The 15,237-nt window shown below is 36.6% G+C and overlaps 1 pseudogene; it reads right to left on the bottom strand.

Moving 5' to 3' along the window:
- Positions 1-1,690: 1,690 nt before the first annotated feature.
- The window catches only part of LOC115283434, a 103,705-nt pseudogene continuing 90,158 nt past the window's right edge, over positions 1,691-15,237 (bottom strand).

Genomic DNA, 15,237 nt, shown 5'->3' with positions numbered 1-15,237 from the left:
GGAATTAGAGAGAAATTCCATGGTATTATATATTTGGGTAAAGAACTAGCTACTGTTGGTAAATCCTTGAACTTCTCTGATTACATACACCTAGGATAAAGTAATTCCTACTAAATAAACTAAACCATTATCAAATGTCCATCTGAATTATTATTTTAAAAGTACAAGGCAGGTGGGGTATCTTTCTAATGTGTGTGGTCATTATGTGATATTAATAAAATGGAGTACACTTTGAAGTTTTTTTTAACCTCTTGTTTCTGAGGACTTCACTTTTAATCTTTTGGGGCTGGGGAAATGGCACCTCAATCCCATAGTGTTCTTAGTAAAAATAATGAACATTATATTTTAATAGCTTTTTATAGCCTCAAATTTTTATTAATGTATCCTGAATGTGCTATGCTTTTTTAGTGTATAACCAATAAAGGAAGACTATAAAAATAGTCATAACACTATACTATTTTCTTCCACAGTTTTATCTCCCACTGTAAAGTTAGATGCAACCCAGAAATGCAATTAAAGTAAAATGAACTCACAAAGAAAGCATTTAAGTCTATGACAACAGCTTATTGAGGGTCTCATGACTTCTTTCACTAGACGTATAATAAAAGCACAATGTTTTCCTGGCTTATTTCTATTATTTCATACAGAAGTTGAAGACAGACATTTTATAGGCATCTTAACTCCTGGGAGCCTGGTGAATACTAGTTACTTGTGGTGAGACAATAAAGTTATTCTGAGATTAAAATGTTTCTGAAGTGTAATTCAATCGCTTTGGATGTAGAAGGACTTTATATTTTATTTTATTTATTAAAACAATTTTTTGATGTTTATTTATTTTTGAGAGAGAGAGGGAGACATAGAATCTGAAGCAGGCTCTGGGCTCTGAGCTGTCAGCACAGAGCCCAACGCAGGGCTCAAACCCACTAACCATGAGATCATGACCTGATCCAAAATCGGATGCTTAATCTACTGAGCCACTCAGGCGCCCCCATAAGATACTCTTTTAACATGATAACCACAAAAAAATAACAAAGAAAGTTTCCGAGTCCTTGAGAAATAAAGGTGGGGTCTCTGAGATTGTTGAGGGAGGTAGAAGTAATTATTTTCTGCCAAATGGAAGTTTTTCAAACTGCCAAAGCATTTTTCTAGAAAAGTGAGTCAAAGGCAGACATGGTAGTATCTCCCCCAAACTAGCGGATATAGCGGTAACTTCACAGTCTCTTTGAACTCTGTCTACCAACATGAATAGCAACATCTTCCTAAAGATAGACTTGAAACAAGTCATTATTAGACCATCCCAAGTGTAGTTTAAAAAGAAATGGTACTAGAAAACCAAAGAGTAAACACATGCACAATTTATCATTTCACCCTCATGAGAGCAGCAAATATTTGTAACAGAATTTCCCTAAAGCAGCCCACAGAGGCAAGATGACCGTTTCTGTTCTGAACATCTGAAAAGAAAATTACCACTTGTCTTCCTAGTCTTCCTCCAACACTCACTGGAGGACCTGAAAACCATGGATGTTACTGGCCACACTACTACATTCTATGAGCTACAGACGGGCAAGGCCTCTCCCCTCGGGCCTCTGGATTCCCAGGAACAATGACTTTGAAAACTTCAGTGCTCCCTCTGCCTTGTACATGTTTATTTCCTCCCATAGTCTATTCTGCGACCAATGTAGACAGGATCCTAGTTGAATAATGAGTATTCCAGATTACGAATCTTCTGATGTTTCAGTCTACTTCTTCATGTGCTATTATAAGTACATTTTCCCATCCACCGTGCTGCTGGACCCAGGGTAAGAAGTTGTCTTTGAGGTACTTGGTTCCAAAACCCAGCACCCTATTCATGGGGTGATTGTCGATGGCAGTGAGCTTGCCCGTGACGTCTATTACAAGAGCAGCCTTAAAGCCCTGAGCTCTGACCTCTGATTCTCCCCTGGTGTCCACACCCCTTAGGAATTGGTCTGTGATGATCTTGAAAACAGAGTAGCACAGCTGGTCCTGGAAGCTGTTCATTAAAGCCTTGTCTTTCTTCAACTCTCCTTCCAACAGATCCCCTGAATATTTCAGCAGCTCAACGATTTTGGCTATTATTTGCTCTTCTCCATCTTTCTTAGCACTGGCTGCTTGAGGCTGGGAGCACTGGCCCTGGCGCTGGACGAACTGATGGACAGAACTGCCCTTGGCCTTGCGGCTTTCCCCCAGGCCGTGGACCTCTTCGGCTGGGGGCCAGGAATGCACAATTTCGGCCACGCGGTTGGCAATGGAAGCGACTTTGGGGTCCTCAGCTTCATGCTGTATATGCTGTCCCACATTAGAAAGCGACTTTGTCCTTGGATGACTGGGCCCTTGAAACTGGGCTGTTAGACCCTCCAGACAGAACATAGGTGGGCTCTGTTCATTTTCCTCCTTCTCCACCACTCCAAAGAGTGTTCTCCAGGAAGACTTTTTCTTGCCCAGGTTTGTGGCCTTCTTGGTGGATGGCGAAGTTCTCCAAGCCCATGTCACTTGGGTCCACGACTCGTTAGATGGCCACTCCCCAGTCCTCTCTGGGACAAACTTCTTGTTCTCGGCAGCTTTGGCGAGGAGGCAGCAGGTGTGTTCTTGAAGACGTGGTGTTTGGTGTAGAATGCCAGGATTTTGAATTCTATGCTGTTCGGGTTGTCATCGTCCAAGGGGATCTCCTCTAGGTCACAGGCACTGGCGGTGCACTTGGCGAGCCTGGGAATGAAGCCGTCAGTGGTTTCTCCTGCTTCAGGTCAGGCAGGCAGCAAGGGTATTTCTATACCTGAGTCTCTCTCCACAAAATTGAAGAGGAAACTTTCACTCAGGCTTCTTGGCTTCTCATTTAGGGAGGCTCATGTGATCCAAGGTCCCATCTGGCTGTAGCCGCTTCAGGACTTTATATTTTAAATTGTTACTGTCCAGTAACCTACACTATCACTTAAATGTGTTATCAGCAACTGCTAATTACTCACCTATTATGTGATAGGTACTGTTCCTAGCAAAAAGAGATATGAAACAAAACTCTGGTCCTCAGGCAATTTATAAACATTTGAGGGGAAAAATAGAACATAATTTGGTAAACAATGAATTAATATACATAGCCAATAATTGCTTAAGACTCAAAGAAGAGAAAGAATATTGCTAGGATTATTTTCCTAGGAAGATTTCACTACAAAAGCGGGACTTGTGTTAAATCTGGGTCAATTCAAGTTCCAAAAGTATAAAGACAGGACTGTGGTAAGAAGACCAAAAGTAATTTTTTTCTCCTTTATTTTAAATATTTTTAATATAATTGTTTTCGGGAATAGAGACACATGCACTATGAAACCAAATAGAAGGCTGGAAAAGAAAAGTCAAACTAGATTTCAGAGATTTTTGCATGCAAGCCTGAGAAATTTCAGCTTATTGTTGTAGCTTGTATAAATCCATAGAAGGCATTTAATCAGAACAGTAATATGATTTAAGAGAAACACATAATGATGTGTGGTATCATGAAGAAGGAAAAAAACTGAAAGAAGGGAGGGTAGCAAGTTTTGTACTATTATCCTTAGAGCAAGCATAAAGGTACCTAGACCAGAGTTCAGCACTGTAGAGTTAAAGTGCAATGAGAAACCAGGAGGATAAATATATTAAAGAATACAGGCCTATTACTAGCACTTGCATTCTAGTACTCAGTGCTGAGCATCTCCTTCCATGGCCAACATCCTTCAGTTTCAAGGAAATGATTTTCCACATATCTTCCCCTACTCCTTGAAAAACAATGAGGATGACATCTGCAAAAGTTATTTGACTGTGCTTCTACCCATATCAGAGATCTGAACTGCAGACCTAGTTAAGTAATAGCAAAGACTTACCAAACCCTTTCTCTCAGATGCTATGAGTGACTAGTTTCTTACACAATGAAATATTATTTCCCAGTAGTGCCTACAGTATGCATTCTTGATTCTTTTCATATTTCATTTCATGGTTCTAAAGGAATTAATTAGCGTCATATTCACAAGAGCTACACGCTACATGTGAAGAACATTTTGCAATATTAAACAATGCATTTTCTTCAAAGTTTATATAGGTTGATCTAGACGTATCATGCACAAAGCATTGAGATCAGTTCTTTGTGTAGGCAATTAGATAGGCATTGAATGATAGAGTTGTAAATAGCATTTTAAAACTATTTAATATATTAAATTAATTCAAAATAATAAAACTATAGTTTATTTAGTTACAAACTGATTCTATATTCATTAATTAAAATTAATATTTGGTCATTTAATAGATAAATCACAATAATTGAACAAATATTTAAAAATTTTTGTCTTTTAATTTTTGTTTATGAAAATGATTCAAATTCTACATAATTTGAATGTAATTATGTTTTATTTTCTATCTTTAATTCATTACTGTCAATAGGATTCAACTTATGAAAATATCTTGGTTATGAATCCTTTTTTTAACTTACAGAATATCTTGATTAGAAATTTCCTTTGCAAGATTTTATTTATTTTTAAAAAACTTTTAACAATGTTTATTTATGTATTTATCTATTTATTTCTGAGAGAGAGAGAGAGAGAGAGAGAGAGAGGGAGAGAATTTGAATGGGGGAGGGAGAAAGAGAGAGAGAAAAAGAGAGAGAAAGAGAGAGAGAGAGAGGGTGAGAGAGAGAGAGAGAGGGTGTGTGTGAGAGAGAGAGAGAGAGAGAGAGAGAGAGAGAGAGAGAGAGAGAGAGAGAGAGAGAGAATCACAAGCAGGCTCCACGCTGTCAGCACAGAGCCTAATGTGGGGCTCAATTTCATGAACCATGAGATCATGACCTGAACCAAAATCAAGAGTCTGTTGCTCAACTTACTGAGCCACCCAGGCACCCATAAAGATTTTATTTTTAAGTAATCTCTACACCCAACTTGGAGCTCAACTTAAAACCCTGAGACCAAGAGTTGAATGCTATACTGATTGAGCCAACTAGGCATCTCTTGATTATAATTTTTTTATAGATTATTTTTTTCTGAGAGAGAGAGAGAGAGAGAGAGAGAGAGAGAGAGAGAGAGAGGGGGAGAGAGAGAGAGAGAGAGAGAGAGAGAGAGAGAGAGAGAGAGAGAGAGAACCCCAAGCTGGCTCTGCACTGTCAGCAAAGAGCCCAATATGGGGCTCAGATCCACAAACCACGAGATCATGACTTGAGCCAAAATCAAGAGTCAGACATTCAACCTACCAAAAGCTACTGAGGTCCTCTGATTATAAATTCTTAATTAATGATTTTGCTTAAATGAAGAGAAGAAATATTAATTTACGATATAAATATTATATAACCATTTATAATTTTTACACAGCTTTATTTAATTCCTTATCTAACATTCCTGGCTCCTGAAAAGATCACTAACACATGTGAGATAATGATTAAATTCAGTCATCTTTGCTATTTTTTGTCACCATTAAGCCATATGGAAATCATAGTTTTACACATTTTTTGTTTTATTACCAGAAACTTATACTGGTCAAGGTAGAAGGATGGAATGTATTTTACTAAACAGATTGTTTTAAGCTTGGTTAATAACTTGTAAATGTTTAGACATATGATATGTGGGTCTCCATTTAAACTCTTGCCCTAGGTGTTCCATGTTATGAGTAGACCTGCATGGGTACTCTTTTGCAATGAAATTTTGTGTTTGTGCGTGTGCGTGTGTGTATGTGTGTTATATATGTGTGAGGTTTTTTCGAGATACAACTTAGTCAAATAAACAACATAGATTTTAACTCTACAATTTGATGAACTTTGACAAATATATACACTTGTGCAGCCAATAAAAATCAATATGTAGAATACATCCGTCTCCCAGAAAGTCCCTTTGGGTAATTTTATTGACAATCCCTATCAGAAGCTACCAGTGTTCTTGTTTCTATCACTCTAGATTAGTTTTGCATTTTCTGAAACATTCCCCTCCCCTTGGTCCTCCATTAGGTTTCTCCTGTTCTCCTTTTAGACCTATGAGTGCAAACATATGGTATCTGCCCTTTTCCGCCTGAGTTATTTCGCTTAGCATGACACAAGAAGATGTGGTGTATATATATATATATATATATATATATATATATATATATATATATACCACACAATGGAGTTTTCCATATATATTATTGAGTTTTATCTGTTATTGCATACATCAGTAACTAGTTCATTTTTGTTTACTGAAAATATTCTATTGTATGAATATACCACTATTTGTTTTCCGTTGAGATTTTGCTACATATTTGAGATGTTATAGTTTAAGGCTCTCATAAAGCTGCTATGTGCAATCTTACATTTTCTACTTTTGTGTGTGTGTAAGTTTTTGTTTCTGCTTAGTAAATCCTTTGAAGGAGTTCATAAAGCATATATGTCATAATTTATGAAAACATTTCGAATTGTTTTACAAATTATCCATTATTATAATTACATTAAGAATGTATGTATGGCAGTTCCAAATGTTTCATGTGAATGCCAACATTCAGTGGGTTTTTCTTATTTCTTTGCTGTTTTTTAGTGTCTATTTAAGTGCCAGTTAGTAAACAAAGAGTATAGTATTTGTTTCAGTTGTACAATGTAGTGATTCAACACCTACAAACAATATTATGTTTTCATTAAATTGCACTCCTTAATATACATCAATTATTTAACCCATCACCCCACCACCCTCCTTTCTTTTCTTTTTTTTGATATCCCTAGGAATATAATCTTTAAAATAATGTTAAAATATTAATTTCCATTAAAAACACAAATATTTTGGAGACAGATTGTGTAGGCCTTGTTTTGCACTCTTTTGTTTATATTATTCTATTTCTTTAAGTAATTTTTTAAAAATTTTTTTTTCTTTTTTTTTTTTGCTCCATAATATTTTATTGTCAAATTGTTTTCCATACAACACCCAGTGCTCTTCCCCTTAAGTGCTCTCCACCATCACCACCACCTCTTTTCCCTCCTCCCCCTTCCCTCTCAACCCTCAGTTCATTCTCAGCATTCAATAGTCTCTCAAGTTTTGCACCCCTCTCGCCCACCCTCCTTTCTAATAGCAGTTTGTTCTCTATAGTGAAGAGTCTCTTTCTTGGATTACATCTCTTGCCCCCTTAGATCATTTGTTTTTATTCTTAAATTCCACATATGAGTGAAATCCAATGTTATGTATGTTTCTCTGACTGACTCATTTCACTTAGCATAACACTCTCTAGGTCCATCCACATTGTTGCAAATAGCAAGATTTCATTTTTATGACTGAGTAAGATTTCATTATATATATAGCATATATCCTTTATCCATTCATCAGTCAATGGACATTTGTTCTCTTTCTATAATTTGGCTATTGTTGATCAAGCTGCTATAAACATCAGGGTACATGTATCCCTTCAAGTTGCTATTTTTGTATACTTTGATTAAATACCTAGTAATGCAATTGCTTGATTGTAGGGTAATTCCATTTTTAACTTTTTGAGGAACTTCCAAACTGTTCTCCAGAGTGGCTGCACTAGTCTGCATTTCCATCAACAGTGTAAAAATTTGCCCTTTCTCCACAACTTTGCCAACACCTGTTGTTTCTTGTGTTGTTAATTTTATACAGTATTACTGATGTGAGGTGATATATCATTGCAGTTTTTGTTTGTATTTCCTTGATAATGAGTGATATTGAGCATTTTTTCATGTGTTTGATAGCCATCTGTTTGTCTTCCTTGAAAAAAATGTCTATTCATGTCTTCTGCTCATTTCTACCTGTATTATTTGTTTGGCAGGGTTGAATGTTATATTACACAATGCGAAGTACACATTTACTGCAATTCTTATCAAAATACCAGCAGCATTTTTCTCAGAGGTATAACAGACAATCCTAAAATTTGTGTGGAACCATCAAAGACTCTGAATAGCCAAAAGAACTTCGAGAAAGAAAATCAAAGCTGAAGACATCACACTTCTGGACTGGAAGTTATATTACAAAGATGTAGTAATCAGGACTGTATGGTACTGGCACAAAAATAGACAGACAGATCATTGGTACAGAAAAGAGAGCCCAGAAATGAATATACAATCACATGGTCAATAAATCTTTGAAAAGTAGGAAAGAATATCCATGGAAAACAGAGTGTCTTCAACAAATGGTGTTAGGAAAACAGGACGACAACATGCAAAAGAATGAAACTGGACCACATTCTTACACCATACACAAAATATTCAAAATAGATTAAAGACCTAAATGTGAGACATGAAACTATTAAGATTCTAGAGGAAAACACAGACACTAAAATCTTTGACATGGGCCATAGCAACTTCTTTCTAGATGTGTCTCCTAAGGGAAGGGAAACAAAAGCAAAAATTAACTATTGGGATTTCATCAAAATAAAATGCTTCTGCACAGCAAAGGACACAGTCAAGAATACTAAAGGATGCAAGACTACTATGGAATGCAAGAAGATATTTGCAAATGACTTATCTGATAAAGCGTATCTATAATATATAAAGAACTTATAAAACTCAATGCCTAAAAGCAATATTGAGTGTTTTTAGTATTTTTAATTTTAGTCATTGTAGTGAGTGTGAAGTGGTATCTCAAGTTGGTTTTATCTCATCATGGTGGTATCTCATGATGTTTCCTGATATATGATGATGCTGAGATCTTTTTCATTTGCTTATTGACCATTTGTGTATCTTTCCTGAAGTGTATTTTGTGTCTTTTCTCCATTTTTATTGAGTTATTTTACATTATAATTTTTAGGAGTTCTTTATATATTTAGGATATAAGTCCATTGTCAAATATATTTTTGTGCAAATATATTTTACTTATGCGTTTTGTATTTTTTATTTTATTAATGGTGTTTTTCATAAGCAGGGTTCTTTTTGTTTTATTTTTGATGAAATTGAATTTGATTATTTTTCTTAGCAACTTAGTGCCTTCTGGGTACTAAACATGAACAAATAAAACCCCATCACACTCTCATAAAATAATTCTATGTTTACTGTTGCTAAACGGTTTATAATATTAGCTTTTGCATATGAGGTATGTGTCATCTATAATTAAATTTGATGTATGCTGTGTTGTATTGTCCCAGCTTTATATTTTTTCATAAAAATATCTGTTTTAACACAGCCATTTGATTAAGAGACTTTCTTATCCACACTGGATTACTGATTTACTTTCATATTTGTTTTTGGTGTTTGTGTGTGTATGTCTGTGTATGTGTAAATTGGTGCTTTTCTGTTTTTAGGAATATTTTATATTTTGTATGATGAGTGCATTTATAATAATAATTTTATAGGAAATACTTAGCTTTATATGTATTTAATATAAATGTAATAAGTTTTGAAGCTCATTCATATTGAAGTCTGTAGTAGTACTTTGTTCTTTTTTATTGCTGAGTAATATTCCAGTATATTTTATGTAGTATATATGAATTCTTAAGGTGTACATGAATATATTTTATTTATCCATTCATAAGTTGTTGGATATATGGGTTGTCACCACTTCTTAAATATTATAAATGATCTTGTGATTTATCATGTACAAGTTTATTATGAACATAGGTTTGATAATCTCTCATTTAGACACCTAAGGAGCGGGATTACCGAGTTGTATAGTAGATGCTTCGCATTTTGATGAAATATCTGCCAGTGTTCCAAAATGTTGCACCATGTTATATCTTCACCACATCCTCAAAATCACTCATTATTTTGTTTTAGTTTATTTTAATTAATATATTTTTAATCATAGTTTATTGTCAAATAGGTTTCACCCAGTGCTTCTCCCCACAAGTGCCCCCCCTCCATGACCATTAATCCCTTCCCTCATCCCCCTCCCCCTTCAGCCCTCGGTTCATTTTCAGTATTCAGTAGTCTCTCATGATTTGTGTCCCTCTCTCTCCCCAACTCTCTTTCCCCCTTCCCCTCCCTATGGTCCTCTGTTAGGTTTCTCATGTTAAACCTATGAGTGACAACAAATGGTATCCATCCTTCTTCACCTGACTTATTTCACTTAGCATGACACCCTCGAGGTCCATCCACTTTGCTACGAATGACCACATTTCATTATTTCTCATTGCCATATAGTACTCCATTGTATATATATACCACATCTTCTTGATCCACTCATCAGGTGATGGACATTAATCTCTTTCCATTATTTGGCTATTGTAGAAAATGCCGATATGAACATTCAGGTACATGTGATCCTATGCATCAGCATTTCTATATCCTTTGGGTAAATCCTTAGCAGTGCTATTGCTGGGTCACAGGGGAGTTATATTGATAGTTTTTTGAGGAGCCTCCATACTGTCCACCAGTTTACATTCCCATCAACAGTGTAGGAGGGTTCCTATTTATCCACATATTTTTAATTATAGCCACCATAACAAGTGTGACAGAATATCTTTATATGGTTTTGACTTGCATATATCTAATGCCCAGGAATGTTGAACACCTTTTCAAACAGTTAGTGTCCACTTGCATGTATTCTTTGGATAAATGTTTATTAAATCTTTTCATTTTTTATTGGGTTAATTGTCTATTTATTTATTATTAATTTTATTCATTGATTTTTTTTCTTTAATAGTTTATTGTCAAGTTGGTTTCCATGTAACACCAAGTGCTATTCCAGACAAGTGCTGTCTCCATGCTCATCACTCCCCTTCCCCTCTCTCCTTCCCCAAAGAGCCCTCAGTTTGTTCTCAGTATTCAAGAGTCTCTCATGGTTTACTTCCCTTCCTCTCCCCAGCTACATTCCCCCTTCCCCTCCCACAAAGTACTCTGCTAAGTTTCTCCTATTACACTTATGAGTGAAAACATGTGGTATCTGTACTTTTCTGCCTGAATTATTTCACATAGCATGACATCTTAGAGGTACATTCATGTTTCTGCAAATGGCCAAGTTTCATTATTTCTCATTACCATAGAGTATTCCATTGTACATATAAACCACATCTTCTTGATTCATTCATCATTTGATGGACTTTTAGACTGTTTCTATGATTTGGATACTGTTAAAAGTGCTGCTATGAACATTGGGGTACGTGAGCCCCTATGCATCAGCACTTCTGTATCACTTGGGGATATCTCTAGCAGTGCTATTGCTGAGTCATAGGGGAGTTTTACTGTCAATTTTCTGAGGAAACTCCGCACTGTTTTCCAGAGTGGCCGCACCAGTTTGCAATCCCACCAACAGTGTAGGAGGGTGCCCCTTTCCCCACATCCTTGCCAGCATCTATGCCAGCCACTCTGACCGGAGTGAGGTGGTATCTCAGTGTGGTTTTAATTTGTATTTCCCTGATGATGAGTGATGCTGAGCATCGTTTCATGTGTCTGTTGGCCATCTGGAGGTCCTCTTTGGAGAAGTGTCTATTCATATCCTCTGCCCACTTATTCTTAGATACTGTTTTTTAGGTGTGGACTTTTGTGTCTTACTTATCAGTTTTGGATACTAGCCCTTTACCGATATGCCATTTGCAATTATCTTTACCCATTCAGTTGGTTGCCTAAGTTTTCTTGGTTGTTTTCTTTGCAGTGCAGAAGATTTTTACCTTGAGGAGGTTCCAGTAGTTCATTTTTTCTCATGATTCCCTTGACATTAGGGATGTATCAAATAGGAAATAGCTGTGGTTGAGGTCAAGGAGGCTTTTTCCTACTTTCTGCTCTTGGAGTTTGATGGTTTCCTGTCTCACATTGAGGTCCCTCATCCATTTTTACGTTTATTTTTGTGTATGGTGTAAGAAAGTGATCTAGTTTCATTCCTCTGCATGTTGCTGTCCAATTCTCCCAGCACCACCTGCTAAAGAGGCTCCTTTTTTCCATTGTATACTCTTTTCTGCTTTGTCAAAGATTAATTGGCCATATATTTGTGGGTCCAGTTCTGGGTTCTCTATTTTATTCCATTGCTCAATGTGTCTGTAATTGTGCCAGTACCATACTGTCTTAATGATGACAGCTTTGTAGTAGAGGCTGAAGTTTCGGATTGTGATGCTTCCTATTTTGGTTATCTTCTTCAATATTATTGTGGCTATTTGGGATATTTTGCGGATCCATATTAAGTTTAGGATAGTTTGTTATAGCTTTGAGAAGAATGCCAGTGCAATTTTGACTGAGATTTCATTGAATGTGTAGATTACTTTCGGTAATAATGACGTATAACATTTAACAATATTCATTCTTCTAACCCATGAGAATGGAATGTTTTTCCATTTCTTTGAGTCTTCTTAACTTTCCTTCATTAGTTTTCTATAATTTTCATCATAAAATATTTTTACATCTTTGGTTAGGTTTACTCCTTAGTTATGTCATGTTTTCTTGTGCAGTTGTGAATGGGATCAGTTTCTTGATTACTCTTTTAGTTGTTTCATTATTGGTGTAGAAAAATGTAATTGATTTCTGTACATTGATTTTGTACCCAGTGACTTTGCTGAATTCCTGGATCAGTTCTAGTAGGCTTCTGGTGGAGTTGGTTGGATATTCCATGTTGACTGTCATGTCATCTGGGAAAAGTGAAAGTTTGACTTCATCTTTGCCACTTCTGATGCCTTGTATTTCCTTTTGTTGCCTGATTGCTGATGCTAGGACTTCCAACACTATGTTAAACAACAGTGGTGAGAGTGGACATCCCAGTCATATTCCTGATCTCAGTGAGAAAGCTCTCAATTTTCCCCCACTGAGATGATATTAGCTGTGGGCTTTTCGTAAATGGTTTTTATGATGTTTAAGTAAGTTCTTTCTATCTTGACTTTCTCAAGGATTTTTGCTAAGAAAGGATGCTGTCTTTTGTCAAATACGTTTTCTGCATGTATTGACAGGAACATATGGTTTTATCTTTTCTTTTGTTAATGTGATGTATCCCATTGATTGATTTGTGAATATTGAACCAGCCTTGTAACCCAGGAATTAATCTCACTTGATCATGGTGGATAGCTCTTTTAATATGCTGTTGAATTTGATTTGCTAGTATATTGTTGAGTATTTTTTCTTTTGCAGGGTCTCTGTCCAGTTTGGGAATCAAGATGATGCTGGCTTTCTAGAATGTGTCTGAAAGTTTTCCTTATGTTTTTATTTTTTGAAATAGCTTGAGAAGAATGGGTATTAACTCTGCTTTAAATGTCTGGTAGAATTCCCAAGGGAAGCCATCTCACCTTGGGCTATTATTCATTGCGAGATTTTTAATAATTGATTCCATTTCATTACTGGTTGTGGTTCTGTTCATGTTTTCTATCTCTTCCTGTTTGAATTTTTGTATCGTGTTGGGAGCCGCCGAGCTTTTGGCTGCCTCACTCAAGGATATATCCTTCTCCGGGAGCAACCAAAAAACAAGATTTACATCTAGAGGCTGGAGAGTGCCATTTCCTAGTCCAAGATTTTGGCGACGGTCATGCTGGGCCAGACGTAGAATGGCCAAGATGCACAAAAGATCAATCTGCATTCGGGAATGCAGCATTAAGCTTCCCCTCCTCAGCAGCTGCAGACGCTAGTCTGCGCACTTCCCTTTGATGCTGTGTCTGGAGTTTGGAGTTTCGTTTTCGGTTTTTACCACTTTTCTCTAATATTCATTTGACTCTGTTACCTGGTAACCAACCCGGGTCAGTTCCCCGCCCCAAACCATATATAAGATACAGTTTTTCTGGAAAGTGAGAGAAGAAGGAGAGGAAGAAGAATAAAGGGAGAGGCTTGATCGGAAACCGTGTGTTTTGTCTTCACTCTCTGCGCCCCCTTTTCTGGCCTTTCTCTTCCTCCCCCAGGAAAAGAACCCATGAGGACTCTCCGCCCTGCCAGTCGAGGTGGACAAGACAGGTACCACCGAATGCTAGGGACGAACATGCCTGGACCTGGCTTCAGCTAAGACAATTGGCGCCTCAATGCGGGGCTTCGGCTAAGACAGTATCGCATGTGTATTTAGCAATTTGCCCATTTCTTCTTGGTTGTTAAGTTACTTGGCATATAATTTTTCATTGTGTTCCCTGAAAATTGCTTGTATTTCTGAGGAATTGGTTGTAATAACTCCATTTTCATTCATGATTTTGTCTATTTGGGTGCTTTTTAGAGTTTTGAATATATCTGTCAAATCCCTTTGTTCCAATGTGTCGTTCAGGTCCATTGATTCTCTAGTGATTTTCTGTCTAGGTGTTATATCCAATTGTGTGGAGTATTAAAACCCTTCAATTAGCACATTCTTATGAATAAGATTGTTTCTGTTTGTGATTGACTGTTTTATGTATTTGAGTCCTCCCGAATTTGGTGTATAGATGTTTATAACTCATAGCTTTTCCTGCTGAATAGACCCTGTAATTATGATAAAATGCCCTTTATCTCTTCATACTGGCTTTACTTTAAAGTCTAATTTTTCCAATGTAAGTATTGCTACTCCAAATTTTTTTTTTCCCGCTAGTCGCATGCTAGATATTTCCCCATCCCCTTACTTTTAATCTGAAGATGTGTTCAGGCTTAAAGTGAGTTTCTTGTAGAGAGAAGATAGATTTATTTTGTTCTTTTTTTATCCATTCTACTACCCTATGTCTTTTGATTGGAACATTTAGTCCATTTACATTCAGTGTTATTATTGAAAAATATGGATTTAGAGTCATTGGGTTCTCTGTAGAGTTCATGCTTGTAGTGGTGTCTCTGGTCCCTTGTGTTCTTTGCAACATTTTCCTCATAGAGTCCCTCTTAGGACTTCTTGTAGGGCTGGTTTAGTCATGATGAATTAATTTAATTTTTATTTATTTGGGAAAACCTTTATGTCTACTTCTATTATGAATGACAGGCTTGCTGGGTAAAGGATTCTTGGCTGCACTTGTTCATCACATTGAAGATTTCCTGTCATTCCTTTCTGGCCTGCCAAGTTTCAGTAGATAAGTCTGTAAATACTCTGATAGGGTTCCCTTTGTATGTTAGCGCCCTTTTATCCTTAGCTGCTTTCAGAATTCTTTCTCTATCCTTATATATTGCCAGTTTCACTATGATATATCATGCCAAATGTCGATTCACTTTACGTCAAAGGGGAGTTCTTTGTGCCTCTTGGATTTCAACGTCTGTTTCATTCCCATGATTGGGGAAGTTATTGGTTATAATTTGTTTAAGTACCCCTTCAGTGTCTTTCTCTCTTTCTTCTTCTTCTTCAGGAATTCCTATGATATGGATATTGTTCTGATTGATTGTATCACTCAGGTCCTGAATTCTCCTTTCATGCTCCTGGATCAATTTATCTCTTTTTCTTGTCGTCTTCTTTTTCTATAATTGTGTCTTCT

Source organism: Suricata suricatta, chromosome X (assembly GCF_006229205.1).
Source record: "Suricata suricatta isolate VVHF042 chromosome X, meerkat_22Aug2017_6uvM2_HiC, whole genome shotgun sequence".
Taxonomy (NCBI): Eukaryota; Metazoa; Chordata; class Mammalia; order Carnivora; family Herpestidae; genus Suricata; species Suricata suricatta.
Note: the sequence above shows the minus strand (reverse complement) of the source record. Positions and strands in the feature narration are given on the sequence as shown.